At 42.4% G+C, this 23073-nt stretch overlaps 1 protein-coding gene across 3 annotated transcripts in view; it reads left to right on the top strand.

The window, feature by feature from the left end:
• ATP2B4 (ATPase plasma membrane Ca2+ transporting 4) overlaps nucleotides 1–23073 on the top strand; it is a 190778-nt gene that overhangs the window by 99033 nt on the left and 68672 nt on the right. The window lies entirely within an intron of this gene.

Genomic DNA, 23073 nt, shown 5'->3' with positions numbered 1-23073 from the left:
TGGTGTTTAGACATGATTTGGAGATTATATGCCGGCTGGCTTCTCTCTTGCTTGGGGTCATGGCGTTTATATGCCACTTGCCCCAAAGCCAGCTCTTCCAGGGGAGGGGAGCCAGTTCTTCAGGAGAAGGGCTGGCTTTTTTTCCACCCCCAGAACGAGCAGATCTTATCCGCTCCTTTTCACAGTGGAATCTGCCTGGATTTGGGCCGCACATCTGTTTGCCCCGGCCCAATCCAATTTAAAAGGACTGGCTCTAAATCATCTTTTTTTGCCTGTCTGTTTCGCCCCAAAATATCTGTCTGTCTAAATAAGAGGTGCCCGACTTGGAAGGAGGTAGGGGCCAAAATTAAGATCAGCTAAGGTTGTTCGGGCCGCCAACAGATTTAGGTGAAATGTAGGACATTTAGATGAAATGTAGGATATTAACAAAATGGGGGACATGACGAAATAAAAGCTGGAAGCAAAATGCAAATCCATACTTATTAGCCATTCTCAAAGTAAAGGACATTGTGGAATCCCTCTTGCTGGACAGGAAGGCTAAGATAGGGGACATGTATGTCCCCATACAATCCGCCCCGCACACTCAGGTCAGGAGGGAAAAACCTTTTAAGCGTTCCCAAGACAAAATACGTATCAACTGCGCAAAGGGCATTTTCTGTGGCAGCCCCGCAATCTTGGAACGCCCTTCCTGAAGAACTCCGCCCAGCCCCCTCCCTGGAGTCGTTTAAGAAGAACCTGAAGACTCATTTATTCCGTCAAGCTTTCTCCCACATATCCTGACTGTTCCCCCTATGTGTACTGTGTGTAGTATTGTTGTTTTGTATTGTATCGGATTTTTAACTCTTTAGAAATTTTGATTGATTCTATATGGATTTTAATAGTTATGTTGGTTTTAATCAGGGGTTTTACTGGGATGTTGTTTTTTAATCTGTATTGTATTATATTTGTACTGTCTGTAAACCGCCGTGATCGTAGGAACGGCAGTATAGAAATAAAATTTCAATCAATCAATCAATGTCTGGGAAAAGGAGGGAAAGTCTAGTCATCATACTAGAGGGCAAGGCGTTCCCTCCCTCCCTCCCTCCCTCCCTTCCTTTATTATTTCCTTGTTTCCTCCCTCCCTCTCTCCCTTGATTCCTTCTTTCCTTCTTCCTTTCCCTGCTTCCTTCATCCCTCCCTCCCTTCTTTCTTTCCTTCTCCACTTCTTCGCTTCCTTGATTTTTTCCTTCCTCCTTTCTTTCTTTCCAGAGGACGAGGAGTCCTTCTCTTCCTCTGCCGACTCGTTCACCTTTGATCAGCCTTGGGGTTTTGCCAGGCGGGCAGCCTTGCCGCTTGAAGGTGAATGACTCAGCAGAGGAGGAGGAAGACAACGCGGTGGGCGAGCGTCCTTGTCTCTTTTCCCCATCCTCTTTTGTCTCTTTCTCCCATTGCTGGGCAGGCAGCCTTGTGAGGAGGAGGAGGAAGAGGATAGGAGAAAAAGGAGGACGCCTGACCACCGTGTTGTCCTCCTCCTCCTTTGCCAAGTTGTTCACTTTTGAACGGCCTTGGGATTTTGCCAGGCAGGCAGTCTTGCTGCTTAAAGGCAAAACCCCAAGGCCGCTCAAAAGTGAATGACTCGGGAGAGGAGGAGGAGGACAACACAGTGGCCCAAGGCTCTCTCATGATCTCTAGCTCTCTTGCAATCTGCTCTCTCTCTGCCCTCCCAAAAAGCTCCTCCCTCTGGGCGTGCCTGGCCAGTGGGATGAAAGGTCCTGTAAACCTGCCCCCAGCAAAACACTCCCCTGGGAAGCAGAGGCAAACTCTGAGGCCATTGCTTCTGTCCTCCAAAGCCACGTGTGATCAAGCGAGGACTTTGGGAGCCAGGACATCCCCTCCTCCTGACAATGAGGGCCCTGGCCTCCAGAAATCCTTTGGCAGGCCGCATCCAGCCCCCAGGCCACAGCTTGTGCAGCCCTGGTCTAAATGCATGTGTATATATACATTTGGCCCAATTAGTGTTGAAAAGGCTGGAAGCAAGTCTTCAGGTATAAGAATTCCTCATCAAGATGAAACTAAAAGTCTGCAGATGTGGCAGTGGATGGAAAAATAGAACCCATTTTTTTTTAAAAAAAGTGTTTTTCTTCTTGTTGTTGAATTGATGATTTTCCATAACAGTGGCCTGACAAGAACGTTGTGTGACTTTACACACCACATGCATATGTAATGTTTCACTAATAGTTAATTCAAAGAAAAAGATTATATCTCCCGAGACTATTTCTGGATATGGAAAATTGACAGTTGTCATTTAAATGGAACATGTGAGGATTCCCAGGAGGGATCACCGCAGTGAATACAAAAAAATAGGTGAGACCCACTTGTAGTTGTCACACAGGACAAGGAGTAAACCCATGTGGGGTGGCGGCAGCTCCAGCAAGGGTGAGACACTGACATCTACCAGGATTCATGTGAAAGAATGTGGTGTGCATTCGAAAACTTACAAGTTATTATTAGCTCTCTTATTCTGTGGTGTAAGCAGCGGATTAGCATATTTCACAGCTGCAATTGGAAACAGGAAGTGGCAAGGGAAAGACAATCTAAAGATGTAATTAGGGAAGGGGGGCTGTCCTGGTGGAAATGCCAAATCTGGATCCCAGAAGCATGTGTTTCCTAAGCCAAGTGGTGAGCTCATATAGCTGAGGATGGCCCACTGCATGAGGCATGTTCCAATGTGACTGGCTATTTGAGAAAGCAAACTGGGCTTATCCTTATTTTTTTTGGAACCGAAAATTGGTTTCTGTTTACCCTACATCCAAATTTCAGAGAGATCGTGTTTTATTCTGGGGCTTCCAGGACTATTCTAACCAAGTGTGGCATTATTTCAAGTAGTCAGAATCACAGATAACTCCCCTGGGATGGAGGGATGGATTGAAAAGCAGGACACATATAAGGCTCACTGGAGGAGTTTGAGGACAGGAAATGGATGAGTAGGAGCATGGATGTGTGTTTTTACATGCAAGAAGCCCCAAGTTCAATTCTCAGTGAGACAGGGATGGGGTTGAACAACAAAGTCTCACAACCTGAAGAGTCCATTGCCAATCAGTGCAGATAATAATGACCTCAATATATAATCCAGATCTGTGGAGCTTCCTAGGTTTGATACTGTATAATTAGACCTCATGTATAAGTCAAGGTCAGGTTTTGGGGTCAAAATTATGGGGTTTGATAGGACTTGTGGATAAGTCGAGAGTAAACTTAGGGGTACGTGTAACACAGGATGCAAAGGATGAAGCAAAGGAAAACAGTGTCAGAAAACTTACAAAACTCCAGCAGGCATAACTGTTTGTGCTTATACTAAAGGCTTCAAGGATAAGAGAATATAAAGAAGATGTGAGTGCTACCAGAACAGATGACACTTTTGCCTTTCACCAGGGGATAATTCCTTTTTTAATAAGAATTAAAATACAGTACAGTACGTACATTGACCCATGGATATTTCAACTCAGGTTTTTGGAGTCAATTTTTTGACTAAAATTTCCAGACTTATACATGAATATATACAGTATGCTCACCCCTTTGAGATACTCTTACATGTAGGAAGATGTATAGAAATTGATGGTAATGAGGGTGGTGTTCCTTGTTTCTCCAGTGTTGATTTGAAACCAGCCTTCACCATGTGACTATCTAGCCTGAGTTTAATCTAGAAACAGACATGCAGCATATGCAAAGGGGGGATTTTAACCTTCCCCTGTAATATTTTCCTGCTGAAAAATCTGCCCTGGTTAATATTTTCCCCTAAGGGTGCATTTTTATAGGCAAATAGTAGGCTGAGGGAATAGTTTTCTACATAGGAACAAAGTTAGCTAATATTTCTAAAAGAAAAAACCCAATCCCATAGCAATCATCCACATGGCAAAGATAATGTCTAGTTATTTAAATATTTCTGTATAGGTAGCTGTGTATGGAAGCTCTCCCTTATTAAGTTTGGTTAGAGTCCCATTTTCTATGTCCCTTATTTTATTTATGTCCTGTCTTTCTTCTTTTACCCAAAGCAGCTTACAGCACAAGTTAAAACAGAATTGAGGTAAAACAAATCATTGATAAGTTTATGGAAGAATAAATATGTAATTAATTAAACTGTAATAAAAAAAACCAAGAAAGGAGAAAGGAATACCACTACCATATCATTATAGGACAACATCTTTCTATATTTCCAGTTTGTGCCCAAAAACTAGTCTGAACAAAAAACTCTCTGGCTTCTTGTAGAAGGACAGACAAACAGCCTAGACTCCTGTGGGCAGAGGTTTTAGAGATTAGTAGCATCAACAGACAAGGCTCTTCTCACCAGATGTGCCTCGAAGGGTGACGGGACTGGGAGAAATCCTTCCACTGATAATCTCAAAATGCAATTAGGTTAATCTTTAGAGTATTTAGAACCATCCTCTTTACATAGATATGATGGCCCATGATAGGAGTACCAAGGATCCTTAGTTCAAGTTCCATCACCACTACCCCCAGTAACAAAATAGGCTCACAGTCTCCCCTCCTGACAAGAAATGAGGATCCATGTGAATCAGAATTGATGACTGAATATTGGTTTCTGATCTCCTGCCATCTTTGGTTCTCACTTTTTTACTGTAGCTACTCACCCATCCATTCCAGGCTGATTCCTATTCAGGGCCAAAGATTTTCATCCACAAGCAATGGAATTTCAGTTGACTTTCTACTGGAGAAAAGTAAGGATCAGAAGGAATGTCAAATAAAAGAAAGTTTAAAAAGGATGCCAGAAGTAGTAGGGGGGATAAGAAATAGCTAAAGGCCAACTAACAAATTATGTCTCTTCCATTTCTCCTCTGGAAATAGCTTCTTTTTGTCAGCTTTTCCATAAGGGATTTTTTTGTAAATTGAAATATTTTATGTTTTCCCTTAGGATCCAATTCTGCCATGTTAGCAAACCAACTGCAAATATAAAAATAAATATAAACCTAAGGTTAGTGGTGGAGGTAACATCATCCCCACTCACAATATCACTTGTAAAATGTAACTTTTCTGTTCTCTTATTTCACTTCCCAAAAGTAACTTTTTGCAACTGACAGTATTACTTGTAATCTGCTAGTTCTACTTAGTTGCAAGATTGACTTGCCACATGATGGGACCTCCTCGCTGAGCAGTGGGGGGCCGAAGATCAGTCTTCAGTATGTTAACAAAATTGCCTAACCATTAGTCTGCCTACACCTTTTTAACCAATGTTCTGTCCATCAACACTGCTTCCCTCTCTCCCACTTGTATTTTACTTCATCCCCTGCAGACGCTGAAATGATCTCACTTTGGTTTTATTGCTGGTAGCTGTTCTCAGTGCATTTGAGGCCACTGCAAAATAACAGACAAAAGTCACGCATGCCACAGGCTTTTCTGAGAGTCTCATTCTTTGCCATTGCTCTCTTTCTCGGTCACACTTTTCAACCATGGCCAGTTGAGATTATGCTGTTGCATGTAATGAGGCATTCTACATCTTCAGAGGTCCAACGCGCATAGGCATTTTCTGCAAGCCAGGAAAAGAATCTGTTAAACTCACCCACTCACTCTCCGCCAGCCTTCAACTTTTTCCCAGGCCTTCAGAGCTTTATGTTTTGCCTCCAGGAATGTTTTCTTCCAAGGAGGATGGTTTTCCATGGAGCCCATTTAGAAGTCTGTGAAAGTGAGAGATTTATTGATTGTTCCAGATGATGCTGAGATGTTTGGTAGAGGGAGGAGGCTGCAGGCCTGAGAGGAAGCTGGATTTGCTCTGGGCCTCCCTTTGCACAGATCCTGTTAGTGTAGGAGCTATTTCATTGTGATATATTTCCACACAGCTGGAATGTATGTGGGTATTTTTAAACTGTGTAGGCTGTAAGGGGAAATCCAGCATCCAAAGCCTACTTTAAAAACCTCCAAAGAAGGAGACGCCACGACACTCGAGGGAAGCATATTCCACTGTTGAACAACTCTTATCATCAGAAAGTTCTTCCTAATGTTGAGGTGAAATCTCTTTTTCTGTAATTTGCATCCATTATTTCAGGTCCAAGTCTCTGGAGCTGCAGAAAACAAACTTTTTCCACCTTCAGTATGGCATCCTTTCATATATTTAAACAAGGCTATCATATCAACTCTTAACCTTTTCTTCTTCAGGCTAGCCATATGCAGCTTCCTAAGTCACTCCTCCCAGGACATTGTTTCTAGACCTTTCATCATTTTGGTCACCTTCCTCGAGACACACTCTAACTTGTCAACATCGTTTTTGAATTGTGGTGCCCAGAACTGGGCACAGTATTCCAGGCAAGGCCTTACCAAATGATCCCAAAAGGTTGTATTGGTAGCACTCAATACCAGCCAGTCCCCATGAACCACTTTTTATCTTACCAAAAGCACAAGAGGGAAAACTGTCTCTCTTGAAATCCTCCAGAAGCAGCAATTCAAAATTTAAATGTTACATACTCTCTCTCTCTCCTTCCCTCTCTGGCCATTTCCAATTGTGGGGGTGTTGGGTGCATATTTGGCATTTCCGGGGAGTCCCATGAGCAGGAAATTGTACTCCTCTCAGACTCAGCACAGTCACCACCTCTGCCTTAAGTAATGTGGCTTTGCAAGACAGTGTCTGTTTCCAAATAGAATCTTTTTCTTTTGAATGTCAGGTACATTGACTTCACATAGCTGGCTCTTGCAAATCACAAAGAGGCAATGCCTGTCCTGTTTCCCCGAACATCAAATCAAGTGTTTGTATGTGCAGTAGATTCAACAAAAGTGACAAACAGGCACAAAACCTATATGCCAGCTGATACTTCTTCCCTGAGGCATCTTTCCTCTCCACTTCCAGTGTTGCTACTAAATCACTGATATCCACCACATGAACATAGCTGTCTGAACAAAAGAGTTTGAATATCATGAATGTGAATACCAAATTTGGATGCTGCTCAATAGGGTTGCATGAGAGGCCCAGAAACTTACTTGAGTAATGAGAGAATTATTGAATCCATTTTGATGATTCAAACTGTCTTCTGAGACTCCCTATCTTCTATATTAAAGTAGAAGTACTCTCCATAGGCCTCTAACATTGCACAATCCCAAGCCAGGCAGGACCTGCTGCCAAGAGTGCATGCCCAGTTCCCCAGCCATCTTATATCATTCCCTACCTAGCAACAAGCCCATTTGAGTCCTGAACACAGTTCATGAACACAAATCAGTGTTATAAACTCCACATATAGCTGATGCAAAGGGCATTTTGACAAGGTTATCTTCAACAAATAGCAACAGACAGCATATTACATTTTTTTTTCTCGGATGAACAGTTAACAAATTCTCATCCATGAGTAATTTTCTATCTCTTTCCATGCTTCAGAGATGGTACTTAAAAAACCCCCACAAAAACCAATTTATTTCTAGAAGCCATGTTTGGTTTAAGAAAATAAGGTAAAGGTTTCCCCTTTGGCAAGATTGTCTACTCGTAGACAGTGTAGTAAATATGGGGAAACACATAGCTCAGAAATTTCCATCTGAAGAGCCAAGGATTTGGCTGGGTACCTTTCTACTGACCTTTCAGCAGTGACTGATTTGATCTTAGGTTTTGCTGAAAGATACAGGAACATAAAAGGTTTTTTAGTATTAATTATTTCTAGCCCTTTATTCTACATTGTTAATGCTAATTAACAGGACATTTCTAGGGTTTCAGGTAGAATTCTTTCATAATCCAACCTGCAGGGATGTAGGGACGTCCCTTCAGATGGCTGCTTCTTTAAAGCAAAGCCTTGTTCTGTGAGTCACTTTTGTGAGAAACATTCCCCCTTTATTTCTTGGGTGAGGAGAATATCAGCAAATATAAGTTTGACTTACCTCCTGACAAGAGCAACTACAGTAACCACTCTTCTCCACCTTAGACCTTTATTAATTCTCTCTTCCATATCCTTTAGTATCATCATTCTAGGGGAAGATTCTTCTGTTGAATTTCAGCTTGTTTCATAGATGTTAAATTAATGATCAGGCAGAGGAGAAAAGAGTCTCTAACCCAAGTCTGTCTAACACAAAATGAATACTGTAGATCAAAACAAAGCAAGACAAAATCCTCACAGAACTCAGGTGTAAGAACTGCTTTGTGGACTTACTCTGCAGGTGAGTGATTACATGATTGCTCTCTTATGACAGACAGGCAGAGAAAAGGACATTTTTGAATTCTACACTGAAAAAGTTAAGAGAAGTATTTGCGTCTAGCAGTGTTGGTGCAGGGAGTTTTGTTCTGTTGTTGTTGTCATTATGGCAGATCAGTCAGTCACTTGGGCACTTCCTTGCTGTGCAACTCAGTGTGCAGTTCAGAAATAGTTCTGTTGTACAATGAATTTTTGGTTTCTGGCAACCTTCCCAGGCCTAGTGCTATTTAGATATTCTGGATTACAATGTGATGTTGAAGGCTTTCATGGCCAGCATCCATAGTTTTTGTGGGTTTTTCGGGCTATGTGGCCATGTTCTAGAAGAGTTTATTCCTGATGTTTTGCCAGCATCTGTGGCTGGCATCTTCAGAGAAAGACTCCCCCCCCCCCTTTTTCCCCCCCCTCTCTCTCTCACACTTCTTAATCTTTGTAAATATGTTGGTTTCTCAGCAGATTGGAATGGATTCAGGGTGAGTCCTTATCTGTTCATGTTTGTTTTGTAAATGTTCCCACTGAATGAACAACCTACCTAGTAGGGTGGGTTAGAAGGGAGGGGTTTCAGGCTCAATAATGCAGTGTCTGAGGGTGATGGGAAGCAGAAGGAAGAAGTGACTGCCATTTCCTTTATGTAACCACTTAGAATTCCACACAGGTGAGCAGGTGGACTGGCAGAAGAGGAAGAGGTCATTTCAGTTTCCCAGAAGATATGGATGTAACATCCTGAATTATGGGTTGTTCCTCCCCAATCACTCCAAGTAGGTAGGACAATCTTGAAAGAAGGGACGTCCCCCTGGCCATGTGGGGGACACCCCCCTTTGCCTTTTCCTGCCTACTGCTCCCAAAGGACTGATTCTCAGAGCTATCTTTTCATTCCATCCTACTTCAGCTGTACTTTTTTAAAAAAAAGCCTTTTTCTCCTCTCTCTCTCTCGGGTTGGCACGCCTCTTCCATCTGGAAGATTTGCTCTTCCTACTGAGGAAAACAACTAAAATGTTGGGTCTAAAGATGCCAGCAGCTCAGGACTCAGACCTACAGAGAGTGGAGGGAGACCTTTTTACCACAGTATTCTCTACTCCCATGGAAATGCCCTCTCTTGTGAATATGATGCAGGTCATCAGATAGAAATGGAACAGACTGACATTCAAAAGTCCATGCACTGCCCAGTGAATAAACTCTACAGCCTCCCACAAGCGGTGAGGAATAGGTTGCAAATTCTCTTAGTGGATGCTCTAGTGTTGGCACTGGTATCCACAGCAGTGTTCTTCAGGGATGGGGAAGACATTCTGAAGGTTCCGGAGGACAGGAGGGCAGAAACAGCCATGAACAGCCGACGAGGCACTCTCCGGGGCCATCAGAGCTGCGTCATCCTTCTCAATGGTGTCTAGGGCGACCATGCATTGGACTAAGGAACTGTTGGCCCAACTACCACTGAGTGAAACCAAGGTCAGGTGTTACCTGGGCAAGATTTTGAAGGCCTCAGCATATTCAGTGGATGGAACCCTGGATGCAGTACAGTTATGTGCAAGATGCCAGGCCGCAATGGTGGCTGTCAGGCACCAACTGTGGCTCAAGAACTGGAATGCAGATGCAAAGTCAAACAGAACTTTGCCTTCACACCTTTCTTTGGGACCAGATTCCTCAGTGCTCATGGAGGATAAAGATAAGAAAAGGACCTTAGCCTCCAGCAAAAAAGAAGGAAGGGAAAAAAGACAATTCAGGCATTCCTGCTCCTTTTGGAACTCCAGAACCAGCTATTATGGTGCCTCAGGTTCAGCCCAAGGGCTTCAGGCCTCGCAAGCCTCAATAAGGAAGTCACAGATTCCCAGAGAGAAACAACTCAACCATTCCTGAAGGAAGGCCCCAGTATGGCAACAGCAGGAGAGGCCAAAGAAAGAACACGCAAGCATGACTCACCGTCACCATTATGAGGCAGACTACAGAAGTTCACAAGTGAATAGGAAACATCCACCATGGACCAATGAGTTCTGAACACCGTAAAACACAGATACCAAATAGAGTTCAGCCACAGACTATGAAACCTCCCAGATCCAACAACTCCAACAAACATTGCCTCCTACTGGAAGCAACCAAGACCCTCCTACAAGCAAAGGCAACAGAGAGGGTACTGACCATGCAGAAGGGGAAGGTCTGCTATTCCATTCTCTTCCTAGGGAAAATATAGCAAGGAAAAACAGCACCACAGCATCAATTGGTTGGAACTCAGAGCGATAAGACTGGCACTGCTGGCCTTCTCCCACTTCTGTCCAAATCAGGACAGAAAATACCAAGGCAAAAGCCCACATAAACCGACAGGGAGGCTCACAATCACAACCCTTAATGAAGACAACTCAGTCGCTGCTGACCTTGGCAGAGAAGAATCTCCTATCCCTGGAGGTGGAACACCTGAAAGGGGACTTGAACTTGAGGACGGACTGGGTCAGCCAGACTGACATAGGCCTGGGGGAGTGGAGCCTCTACAGGAACACATTCAACATGATTGGCTCAAGGTTGGAACATCCCATATTGGACCTGTTTGCCTCACTAGCAAACACAAAACAGAACAGGTTCATGTCAAGGTATTGAACAGAGGGAGTAGAGGCCATGATGGCCAACAGATCTCCTATATGCGTTCCCATTCTTCCCCCTGATACCCAAGGTCCTGGCGAAGGTCAGACACGAAAGGGCAACTGTCATCTTGGTGGTTCCAGCATGGCCAAGAAGAGCATGGTTCTCGGAGATACTCAACCTGAGCATGGACTACATCTGGCTACCGACACTCCTGGATCTTCTATGCCAGGGTCAGGTATGTCACCCAGAGGTGGAGTGGCTCCAGCTACATGCCTGGAAATTGACCGTGGCATGCTGAAGGATAAGGGTTACTCAAATAAGGTCACGGACACGATGCTGGCGGCCAGAAGACCCTCTATCATTAAGTAAGGGCTGTTCAACAGTGGAACAAACTCCCTCGAAGTGTAGTGGAGTCTCCTTCCTTAGAAGTCTTCAAACAGAGGCTGGATGGCCATCTGTCGGGGATGCTTTGATTGTGATTTCCTGCATGGCAGGGGGTTGGACTGGATGGCCCTTGTGGTCTCTCCCAACTCTATGATTCTATGATTCTAAGATATATGAATACACATTTAGCATTTTTCGCTGCTGGTGCAAAAAAAAAAAAGGCATGTGGATTACCAGCGACTGTTAGTGGTTTCCCTACTGGATTTCCTCCAAGACGGAATCAATTAGGGCCTCAAGCGAAACACCATCAGGCAACAGTAGCAGCCCTTGCCACCGTCTTGCCAGAGGTCCAGGCAGCAAAGGTGATGACGTCTTTGAGTTGGTGGAGGTTGCATTTGGAAGAAGAGTATTGCAACAGATGAGGCAGCTCTGGGAAGTCCATAATTCAGGGTGTTATGTCCTTATCTACTGGGGAAAAGAACGTTAGATCTTACCTGTGAGATGTTCATTTCCAGTAGATAAAGATCTAGCATCCTAGCCACCCAAGAGACACTGTCGGGAGCAGAGGGGAATAAAAAGAGAGAGAGAGAGTCGCAATAAGGAATATAGCCATATCCATGGGACATACTTGCCGGGGGGGGGGTCTAAGGGGATCCCTGCTTCTCCAGGGGTGGCACCCCCACCTCCGTTACCCTAGAACGAAGAATACATGTACTGTGAACGTAGTGGTGGTATCTTTTATGGCCTCTGTAATCTTTCCTCTTTTTCCCCCAGTGATGTTTTCTTCCTTCCATATCGTTCTAACCATGCATTGTTTCTCACACTGTGAGTGGAGCTCTGGCCAACAAGCCTCAAAGATATTCCTGAGAATGTTTTACCAGAATCCCAAATCCTCAGAATTCCCCAATATTCAGTCAAAATCCCCAGAAAAAAATTAATTAAATTCCCTAGATTCCGAGGAATTCCACAGAAATTGGCAACGCTGCTCTGGAAGTGACTGAAAGCAAAGAGGGGTTGTCCTTCACATTGCCAAGGGGACGTCCCTTCATTCAAGATTGTCCTGCCTATTGGGAGTGATTGGGGAGGAATAACCTATAATTCCAGATGTTAGATCCTTACCTACTGGAAACAAACGTCTCACAGGTTAGATCTAACATTCCTTTCTTCCCCATACCCTGTTAGGATTCCATGTAGACCATGGTAGACTGCAACCATTTCCTCCAAGGCTCTGAGAAACAAGTAGTTTGTATTTCCATTCATTCCACACACATGAAGGCTGTAACTTTTGTGGGTTTATTTAAAAGGCTGGTTTATTGCAACAATATGTACTGATGTTATTCTGAGGAATGCAGTCCACAGTTCTGGTTTAAAAACACACTCTCTTATCCTTTAGCACAGCCTACAATGTAACACACACAAAAAATATTATTCAGAAATTTTGCACTGTACTGTTTTTGTCCAATATATTTTGTGCAAAAGATCGTAACATACATTTAGCAAGACTGCTTTTTCACATGGCATTCAGTTTGCTTTATTTGTCTCTCTATCTAAAGTTGGAAGGGAACACTCAAGCTGTATAGTCTAGGGATCCCCAATGAAAACTTGTGGCTCTTCATACATTCCTAAATGGCAGCATGCACATCATTCTTCTCTTTTTATTGTGCTGGGTACAGCTGATGAGAGTTGTAGTTCAACATACACAAAGCCACATAATCCCTATCCCAGTGTAACTCAACCTCCTGCACATACAAGAAATGAAAGATTTGACTGAGGCAGTTGTCATTAAAGTACGCTAGAACCAAACAGCCGAACAGACCACATGCTTGTGGTCATGATGAACAGTAGCAGCATAAACAACAAATAGGCACCTTAGAAGCGCAAAGAAAAATATGTTCAGTAAGACCAATTATAGGGTAATAAAAAACAATGACTAATTTTGCAGTTTCTAAGAGCCATCAGAGACGTGAATAATTTTTGAACAGTACTTCTGGGATCTCTGGAGCAGTATTACGATAAAAATGGAGATATAGTGATGCCTCCTTGGCTAAAATTCTTATCTCTGTATAATTAATTACAGATATGAGTATTCCTTGTAGAGAAGTGTATTAATTTTGAGGTCTGTTCCAATCAAGGCTTCATCAACCATATCTGAAGGTAATCAGGAGTGACAAAAACAACCAAGTTTATTGATTACAGTTATGGCAAATCAATGCAGATGATAAATTTTGGCTGGAATCCTCTTGGTGGCTTCTGCCACTATAAAATACTGTTCTTCAGGCAGTTGTACTTTCTTGGAAGTTGGGCATCATGGCAACCTCTTTAGTGTGGAGCAGGAGCCCTGGTGGCGCAGTGGTTAAATGCCTGTACTGCAGCCACTCACTCAAAACCATAAGGTTGTGAGTTCAATACCAGCAAAAGGGCTCAAGCTTGACCCAGGCTTGCATCCTTCCAAGGTCACTAAAATGAGTACCCAGATAGTTGAGGACAATTAGCTTACAGTTGTAAACCACTTAGACACTGTTAATACAGTATGAAGTGGTATACAGTGGAACCTCGCCATACGCTGTCTTGACATACGCGGACTTGAGCGTATGCGCTCAAGCCGCGGGGCGTGCGTGGGGTGGAAGGGGTGGCGCGTCCCATTCAATTGAATGTGCGCGAGCGCCCGTTGCGCACCGCGCGCGCCCGCACCACCGCGCACGAGCCCCATTGTTTCCAATGGGGCTCGAGCATAGGCGGAATTCGCCTTATGCGGAGGGATCCGGAACGGATCCCCGCGTAAGGCGAGGACCCACTGTATAAATGAAGCTGTTGGGTTTGTTTTATTTTGTTTTGTATATGTGCCTTTAAGTCACCTGTTGACTTATGGCAACCCCATGAACTTCATAGGGTTTTCTTAGGCAACGAATACTCAGGGGTGGTTTTGTTAGTTCCTTTCTCTGAAGTGCAAGCCTTGGAGTCCTGCCAGGGATGTTTGGGCAGTGTGGTTCTTAACCACAGGCAGTGAGTTGGAGTAACTCTTTCGTAACCAGAAACTATATGGCCATGCTGTTTGTTGTGCATTTGGTTGTGTGGTGGCCTAGTCCAGTACCACAGCATAACTGTGCAAGTGCAGTTTTCAGCTGTTCAACAAGAGAATAGGATCTCAGCCTACAGAAGGAAAAAAAACATACATACCCTCTCTCCTTTATCTCTCTAAGTGCATCCTGTTTATATCAGGATGCTACTCTCAGGTTCAGGTTCTACCTCCCAAGAGAAAGCCAGAGAGAAGATTATCCTGCCATGGATTTTATATATTTATTCTGCTAGGTTCTAGAAGTTGTCAGAAGTTGACAGAAGGAGAAAACAAAAGGAAAAGGAAAATAACTCCTTTCATTAGGAGGGAGAGAGACAAGTCAAATTCCCAAAGAAAAGTATAAATGTTCTTATCTCAGGAAAGAGGTCGCTGAGGGAGGATGTTCACAGCAGCTGGTACTTGTTTATACCTTCAGCTGGACATTCCTGTTTCTAGCAATGTAGAAAAACTCAATTCTTCCTTGGCTGCTTTGGTTGATTATATTAAGACAGGAGAAAAAGTTCAAACTATCTGTTTTTCAGTCTTCCAGTATTAATGGTATTATGAGAGAGAACACAAAGGAAAGCATTTAACTATCACATATATAATCCCTATTAACCCCTTGTTACAGAGGAGCGAAACATAAATGTATGCAAACCCATACATGGAATTCCAGTTTTTATTTTCCATTTTCAGTTCTTATTTCCAGTTATTAATTTGAACTAGAGTAGATCCCCTGAATCAGTGGGAACTGTCAACAGTTACGAGTTCCATTGATCCACTGACTGCTTTCTTTTGGGGCTAACATTTGGATTTAGGCCTTGATCTGCTTGTTTAGATTTAAACTAAATCCATTCACACAGCTGTTAAACTTCACTACTGGCAAATTGTTAATTCAGTTATCCTTAACATTTTCAGGCCTGCATTTTTTAAACTCAAGTTTCACTGTATCATAAGCTTTGTAGTCTTAAAAGCAGCATGGTTAGCCATTCTTGTACATGAATGCTTCAAGTCATGTGAAACAGTTGAAATATTACAACACAATTCTCTGAACATGGGTTTTCATAAGAATAAAAATGGAACTTTTCCAAAAGGGATTGTAATTGTATATCTGCCAAAAGAGCCCAAATTTCACACACACTTTAAAAAAAAAATTACCAGAATTCACTCACTGTATAAGGATAGTTCTTATTCTGAATACAGGAAAGGGAATATGTACCTATTTCCAAGGCAACTGAGTAGATGCTTTGTGTATCGCTACCATGTGCTGTGGAAATAAAAGAAGGGCAGCAGAGACATAAATTTTGGTTTCCGTAGCAGTGTAAATGTGTTCCTTCCCCCATCCCATTGAAAGCAAGAACAGTACTATTAGCTTTCTTTGCTCTCATATGATTGTGACTGCCTACGTAGTGCAATTAGATTATTATATTTACAGAGATTTTTTTTATTGTTTGGGATCACGTAATGAAGAAGAAAAAGAAGATGGAAAAATAGTACAAAAGCAACTGTCCTAAAACAGAGGGATATCAGAAGTTCATTTCAACCAGTCTAAAAGCATGATTTGACCCAGCAGCCCTTATGGATCATTTTGAGCCTTCTAGAGCCCACTTTGAAGGCTTCTTCCAACATGCATCCAGGGATTACTTGTGTTTCCACCAACCTCCACTTTTCATATGATTTCCATTTTGGTATCCAGCCGCGAGTTATAAATGTGTTCTTTTAAATTCTGTGGGTGGCTGCTGAAGCAATCTTATCTGTTCTCACCCTCTCTTTCAATTTAGTTGTTCACACATGATCGGTAAGGAATCTGGAGGCAGCTGCAGTTTACCTTTCCTGTTGTATGTAGGCACACAGAGTGACCATAATACCAGTTAGAATAGAATCCTGCTCTTTCCCAACTCCAACTTCATTGCATTGTTTACTGCATACTTACAACCTGTATTGAAAATCTGTGTTTCACCATCTTTCCAATGTTCATGGTGTGAAAGAATGTCTAACTAGACAGAAAAGGAAGGGAAGTCGGAAAATGGGGCAGAGCACAAACACAAAAATTATATATCAAAAGTAGGGACCTCATACTATACTGCAGGATTGGCTGGTTTAAACCAAATGACTTTTTAAAAAACTAGTCATTTTTAAAATATATATATTATTATTTAAAGGCTGGCTGCTGCTATTATTTCCAGCTCTCTTACTGGAATAATGACTTCGAATGTAAACATTTTAAATTTAACGTATTGGCATTTGTTCATTGCTAGACTCGTATCCAATGTCAATTGCTACTTTTAATTATTTTAATTTATAGTGCAAGAAATGTCATTCAGAAACAAATCCTTCAGTTAACATAAGATCAGCCAAAACAATTTGCTTTAAAAGTGTGTTTATTTTCCCTCCCAGTAAAATTGTAATTTTTTGAGAACAGTTCTTATTTAAGCTATTGTTCATAACATATGAACTGCATTTTGCTGCTTTTTTTTATTTAGTCCTATATTGGTGTTCTATTACGTGTTAATTAAAAAAAAGGGGGGGGGGAATACCTTCCCTGGCTTAAATTTTTAAAAACTGGTTTCAACAACAACAACAACCCTCCCAAACTTTATTTTGGTAATAACCTGTAATAGGGCATAACCTTTTGCTGCAGCCCACGGTCTGAAAACCACCATGGGATGGGAGAAAGTACACCATTAGAGAGCTACAAGTAGGGTTGCCATAAGTCTGGACCTCCAAACCGGGACAAATGTAGGACACAATTTTCAAATGGAGGACACACGAAAAAATTTGATGGTGTTAAAAAAATGTTAATATAAATACATGTTTTTTAGGCATGATCAAAATGGAGGACATTTGGGCATTATTCCTAGACAGATGACAGAAATGGGCTTTCCCCTTTTGCCCCCCCCCCCCCCCATTCCAGACAGCACATTTGGGCATTGAACATGGCTTTACTTAACATGGCAATCTCTTGCATATTTCAGAGGCTTATTCCATAACCAAACTCTTTGGGTTTCACACTGAATATGTCAAGGTGATTTAACAAGAAGTGGGTTTGCCCTTGGATTCAACTGTACTTCTCAGAAGTGTGTACAGTGCTCCCTCGGGTTACGAAATTAATTCGTTCCGCCGCCGCTTTCGTAACCCGAAAAGCATTCGCAAGCCGAAATGCCATAGGTGCTAATGGGGAAAAGCCGCGATTTCGTGCGAAAAAGCGCCGAAAAGCACCAAAAAATTTTTCGTAACCCGAAATAACCTTCGTAACCCGGAACAGTTTTTTTTAATGGATTTTTTTCGTATCCCGGAAATTTCGTAACCCGCGCATTTCGTATCCCGAGGTACCACTGTACTTGGTCAAGGGACTTTGGTTTTTTTTCACTGTGCATGAGTTTGTAAAAATGAGAGTAACTTACATTGGTTGTGCCGCAGAAGCTGGCTCATTTCATCATCATCACTATCCTCTTCCTCCTCCTCCTCTTCTTCCTCCTTGTCCTTCCTCCCTCCTTCCTTCTTCCTCCTTCCTTCCTTCCTTCCTTCCTCCTCCTCTTCCTCCCTTCCTTCTTCCTCCTCCTCCCTCCCTTCCTTCCTCCCCCTTCCTCCTTCCGTCCTACCTCCTCCTCCTCCCTTCCTTCTTCCCTTCTTCCTCCCTTCCTCCCCTTTCCTTCTTTCCTCCTTCCTTCCTTCCTCCCTCCTCTTCCTCCCTTCCTTCTTCCCTCCTTCCTCCTTCCTTCCTCCCTCCTTCCTCCTCCTCTGCCTCCCAGCCCAGGCCCAAGTGGAGGAGAAGGTGGGTGGCTGCCTTGGCGCACTCCCCCCCCGCCCGCGCGCCAAGGCAGGAGACAGGCAGCCAGCCACCTCCGCCTCAGCCTCCTCCTCTGCCTCCGCCTCCCAGGCCCAAGGAAGTGACGAGGCCCCCAAAAGCGTGTTTGTCACGGGGGCCACCGGGTTATGGCATCCCTAGCTACAAGGTACATTTGTTTTAGATACCAGCAAGGACCAGAAGGTTCATCACTGCCTGAGAGTGAGACTTGAAAAATTATTTGTGTGGGCAGCAACATTCTTCCAGTGTGAATGTTTTTCTTTCACAAGAACATTAATGGCATTACAATTGACCCTTCGTATCCACGGATTCCTTATTCATGGTTGCAACCATCCACGGCTTGAAAATATAAATTCCAAAAAGCAAACCAAGATTTTGCCATTTTATATATGGGACATAATTTTACTACACCACTGTATTTAATAAGATTTGCACATCCATAGATTTTGGTATCCACATGGAGTCCTAGAACCAAATCCCTGGGAAACCAAGGGCCCACTGTATTTCCATGAAGAATGGAGAAGTTTACATTAGATATAAACATTAAAACACATTTTCTAGGAATGGTTTATTATAGAGCTGTGCAATTTCAATGGGTCTGGTGGCCCTGGGACCCTCTGCAGGCTGCATATATCATCAGTAAATGGAGGGTGGAGGGTTTGAAGAAAACAGGTACAGGAAGAAGTGGCCACAAGTGTACTTCTGCTTTTGAAAAATAGCTGTTTTTATGTTAGTCTGAGGGGAGGGCTGGAACCTGTTTAAAAGAGGAGCTGATGCTTCTGGAGGCTTAAGGGCCACAAAACAGCCTTAGAGGAACATGCAGCCCAAGGCCTACAGTTTGCCATCCCAGGTTATGAGAAGATTTTCTATGTTATGCACATGGAGTTTTACTATTGTGTGTCATTACCCAGTTGGAATCTATTAGGAAAAAAAAACACTCCTGCAGATGAAGCTGTTTTAGGGGACCAATTGCTTGAAAGCTGAGTGTGGGCAGGAGGATCCAGAGGAAGATGAGGCTCCCAAATATTTGGAGGGTTAGATTTTCCCCATCCCTGGTTCTAAATATGTAGTTTCAGGATCATAATTATACAAACTTATTTGAGTTTTATGTGTCATTAGTGTGTTTTTGTTCTCTGGTGCAGCTACAGTGCAAAATTAATGCTGTTTGATACCTCTTTAACCACCATTTATTTATATTTTATTTATTTTCAATGCTTTTGGCCTACTTGTTCCTATTAATCTTACTAGAACAGCTCTTACAGTGCTTTCAGGATGCTTCTATTTTGATTCTGGAAAAAAGGAACACTTTGGGGAATCATTTCTGTACCTCCACTAAACATGTCTCATCTTGCAGAAGAAATGTGGAAAATCTACCCTGGATCATAAAGCATGCATAAAAGAACAATAGGAAGCATCTTCCTAAGATAATTGAATGGGCTGTGCTTGCCTTACTGAAATGTATTTGCATTCAGTCCCAGAATGTTTGTGTGCAAGCCTTGCTTTCTGTATGCAAGTTGTCTTCTAATCCCGATCTTCACTCTCTCAGCTATGCTGCCCTTCAACATTTTCTCAAGACAAGACAAATGAAGTCAAAAGAGCACCCTGAAGGGAATCTCATTAATAACACATAGAGAGAGGTGAAGGCTGCTTGCAAAGCATTGGTACTTTTTCTCTAAAACGTCCCGCAGTAGACTGTGGTATCACAGGAACAGAAGATAAGAAAAGTCATACCGGATCAGGCCAAAACCCTGTCTGTCCCATCATTCTGTTCACACTGTCATCAAACAGGGGCCCTTTCACATGACACTGTGAATCACTTTGTTTGCAATGTTTATCCTATGAAATCCTGGAGATGCAGTTTGATGAGGTAGTTGAGCTATTGGCTGAAAATTCTCAATGTCTTTCCCTAAACTGAAGAATCCAGGACTCTATATGATGTAGCCATGGCAGTTAGTGGAATTATAGAGCTATAATTATGTAGTGTGAAATGGCCCCAGATGCCTGTCGGAAGTCCACAAACAAGATGTGAAGAGAGTAATGCCATTCCACTCACATTCCTTGATAACTACTATTCAGAGACCTACTGCCTCTGATACTGGAGGTAATATAAAGCCACTATTTTTGAGGTAATATAAACCCATCAGAACTTGATAACTTCTTCAGATGGAATGCATCTAAATTGCATTTTAAAGTTGCTGGAGGTGGCAGCCATAACTATATCTTAGCCATAAATATATGTCTTAGTGAATTGTCTAGTAATGTACTTTCTGCTGTTATATGAGAGAGTTGATTTGTCTTAAAGCCTCTTCTTAATCCAACCTTTGACAAACCTTGGCATCTGCACTGCAGAAATAAATCAGTTTAACACCACTTTAATTACCATGGCTCATTACTCTAGAATTCTGGGAATTGTAGTTTGTTGTGACACCAGAGTTCTCTGAGAAAGAAGGCTAAATGTCTCATAAAACTACAGTTCCCAGAATTCCATAGCACTGAGCCATGATAGTTAAAGTGGTGTCAAACTGGACTATTTCTGAAGTGTGGATGCAGTCCTTGAAAGCCCAGTTTTTTCTGTGTCCCATCTCTGCTTCTGGTCTATCCAGAAATTCATCCAGAAGTTCTCAGCCCAGTAAAAATTGGCTTTAAAATACCATAATAGGAAAGGAAGGGCTTTGGGCAATATGATGACAAATATTTTTTTTCTTGTGGATCTGGTACCCACTTGTTCTCTTCTCCTTCAGAGCTTGAATGACCCAGCAGCTTGTACTGGACTATTTTAAGTCTTCTTTCTCTCTTTATAGAGTTAGGGCCTGAGCAGACAGGCCAAAATAAAGCTGCTTCAGGTCATTTTGGAGGTATGCTGTTTAAGTGAAATATGCCTCTTAAGAGGCCAGAAGCTGCACCAAAGCTATGCTGCAGTCTTTAGGACTGGAAAATGGCTTTGGTGTGGCTTCTGACCTCTTCAGATGCATGCATCATTTAAACAGCATACCTGCAAAGTGACCCGAAGCAGCTTTATTTTGGCCTGTCTGTTCGGGCCGAAGGAGTAGCAATTTCTTAATGCTTATAACGTAGGCCATTTGCATACAAAATGAATAAGTACAACAGAAAAAGTACAACAATATATTGCATATGAAAAACTAAAATTCAATATAGTTAAAACAGAGTATAAACAACAATACCATAGTTAGATGATAACATTCCCCAGAACAACCAGCTGCAATATGAACACTAAATCTTGCCTAAATTTTCATTGCAGCTGGGTCAAAAGCCAAGAGATTAAAAAAAACCTCGTTTCTGAAACATTTGTAGAATATAGATCAGTGATGGTGAACCTTTTAGAGGCCAAGTGCCCAAACTGCAACCCAAGACCCACTTATTTATTGCAAAGTACCGTGTCCCTCTGGCTTTCTACTAACAAACTCTGGCAAACTCTGTGCTGGGGCGATGGCACATGTGGCCACAGAGAGGGCTCTGAGTGCCACCTCTGGCACGTGTGCCATAGGTTCGCCATCACTGATATAGATAATACAGAATAGATTTCAGAAATTTGGTTCTAGGTTCAGAATGTAATGAACAGAAGCACAAATAATGGGTCAAATCCTCAATTTCTGGGGTAGGACCCTAGAAATACATAGATGGAGGGCCAAAGGGGTGTGAGAATATCTGCCATCAATAATTGCTGTAGGCATGATTTGAAAATGAAGGGAAAATGAAACTTGCCTAAGTTTTGGGAACGTGAGCTTTGCCAGGTAAATAGACCTTTAGTGGTCAAATGTGTAGAGTCTGTACCATTTTGAAAATTTAGAGTTCTCAACAACCTGTCTGTGCAGTTGAGCGCCGTGCTCAAAAATGTATTCATGAAGCTTCTCTTTTGAATTCAAGTCAGAAAAATTGTAAAGTGGAGTAGGTTACAATTCAAACATCTTGTGGTATTTTGAACTCCAAACTTTGTAGTTTGACAGCTATTCCAAACATGACTTGGGGAAAACTCTGAGAAATCTTTTACTATTCTCTGGTAGTTAAATAAAATAAAATGAATACAGGATCAAATGAAAGGAAAAACAACCTCTGCCTGGACCAAAGTTGCAGGATTGCCAGGTGGAAGTATTGGCAGTTTCTTAAGAAATACATTCTGAAGGGGCTCTGATTTAACCCATCCCTAAACAGTAGCATCATACAGAATCTGGGCAATGACTTTGCTCTAAAATACTTTCGGGGTTGGAACAACCAGGACTATTTGGACTATTTTAAGTTTTCTTTCTCTCTTTATAGTAAATGTTCTTACCTTTTTTCCAACCACTTTGATTTGTTTGCCTTTGAAAATTGCAGGGAAGCAATATTGCTTTCTTTCTTGTGTCTGGACATGTGTTCATAGTCCAGTAGCTTGAGGATTTCTTCCTTCCCTTCCTTCTTTGTCCTGTTGAGGGGAGTGGGAAAGATGTAAGCCACCAGTCAGAGAGCTTGCCAAGTTTTCTGAGCTTGTATGCCTGCTGGGAGTCCCCAGCAGCATCCCATATGTCAAAGAAGGTGGCATCCGGATTGTTACTATGCAGGACCATTTTTCTGGCCTTTCCTGTCCAAGCAAAGCATGGTGGGAGCTGCCAAGGCTATGATTCTCATTTTCAAATCATGCGTACAGCAAGTTCTAGAAATGATTGTTGGGGAAAGGCCAAAAGAGCTAGTGTGGCCATTCTCAAGAGAATTAGTGTATAGGTCTAGCCCACATAGGGCTTTGTGATCAGGCAAACACTTAAAATGTGTTCAGTAGTGATCTCTCTGTGTGTGTGTGTGTGTGCGCGCGCCAGTTCTATTGTTTAATAATAGAAGTCATTTACCCAAGTGAAATGCGGACTTTGCAAATGTTTTGACAGCACCAGCAACCTTTGCAAACATTTTGACATTGCCAAATGAAAGTTAGCATGGCATAGCGGTTAGCAAGTTGTTAAATATGTCACCATCTTTCAGTCTCATATGAAGGGAGAACTCCTCTTGATCTTCCTGAAGTAAATAGGATGGGTACGGGACAAAAATTAATTATTAAACCCCTCTATAATTATTAATGCCATAATATTTCCCCTTATCAATCATGGGCTTAATTAACA

Source organism: Sceloporus undulatus, chromosome 4 (assembly GCF_019175285.1).
Source record: "Sceloporus undulatus isolate JIND9_A2432 ecotype Alabama chromosome 4, SceUnd_v1.1, whole genome shotgun sequence".
Taxonomy (NCBI): Eukaryota; Metazoa; Chordata; class Lepidosauria; order Squamata; family Phrynosomatidae; genus Sceloporus; species Sceloporus undulatus.
This window is presented reverse-complemented; position numbering and strand designations above follow the sequence as displayed.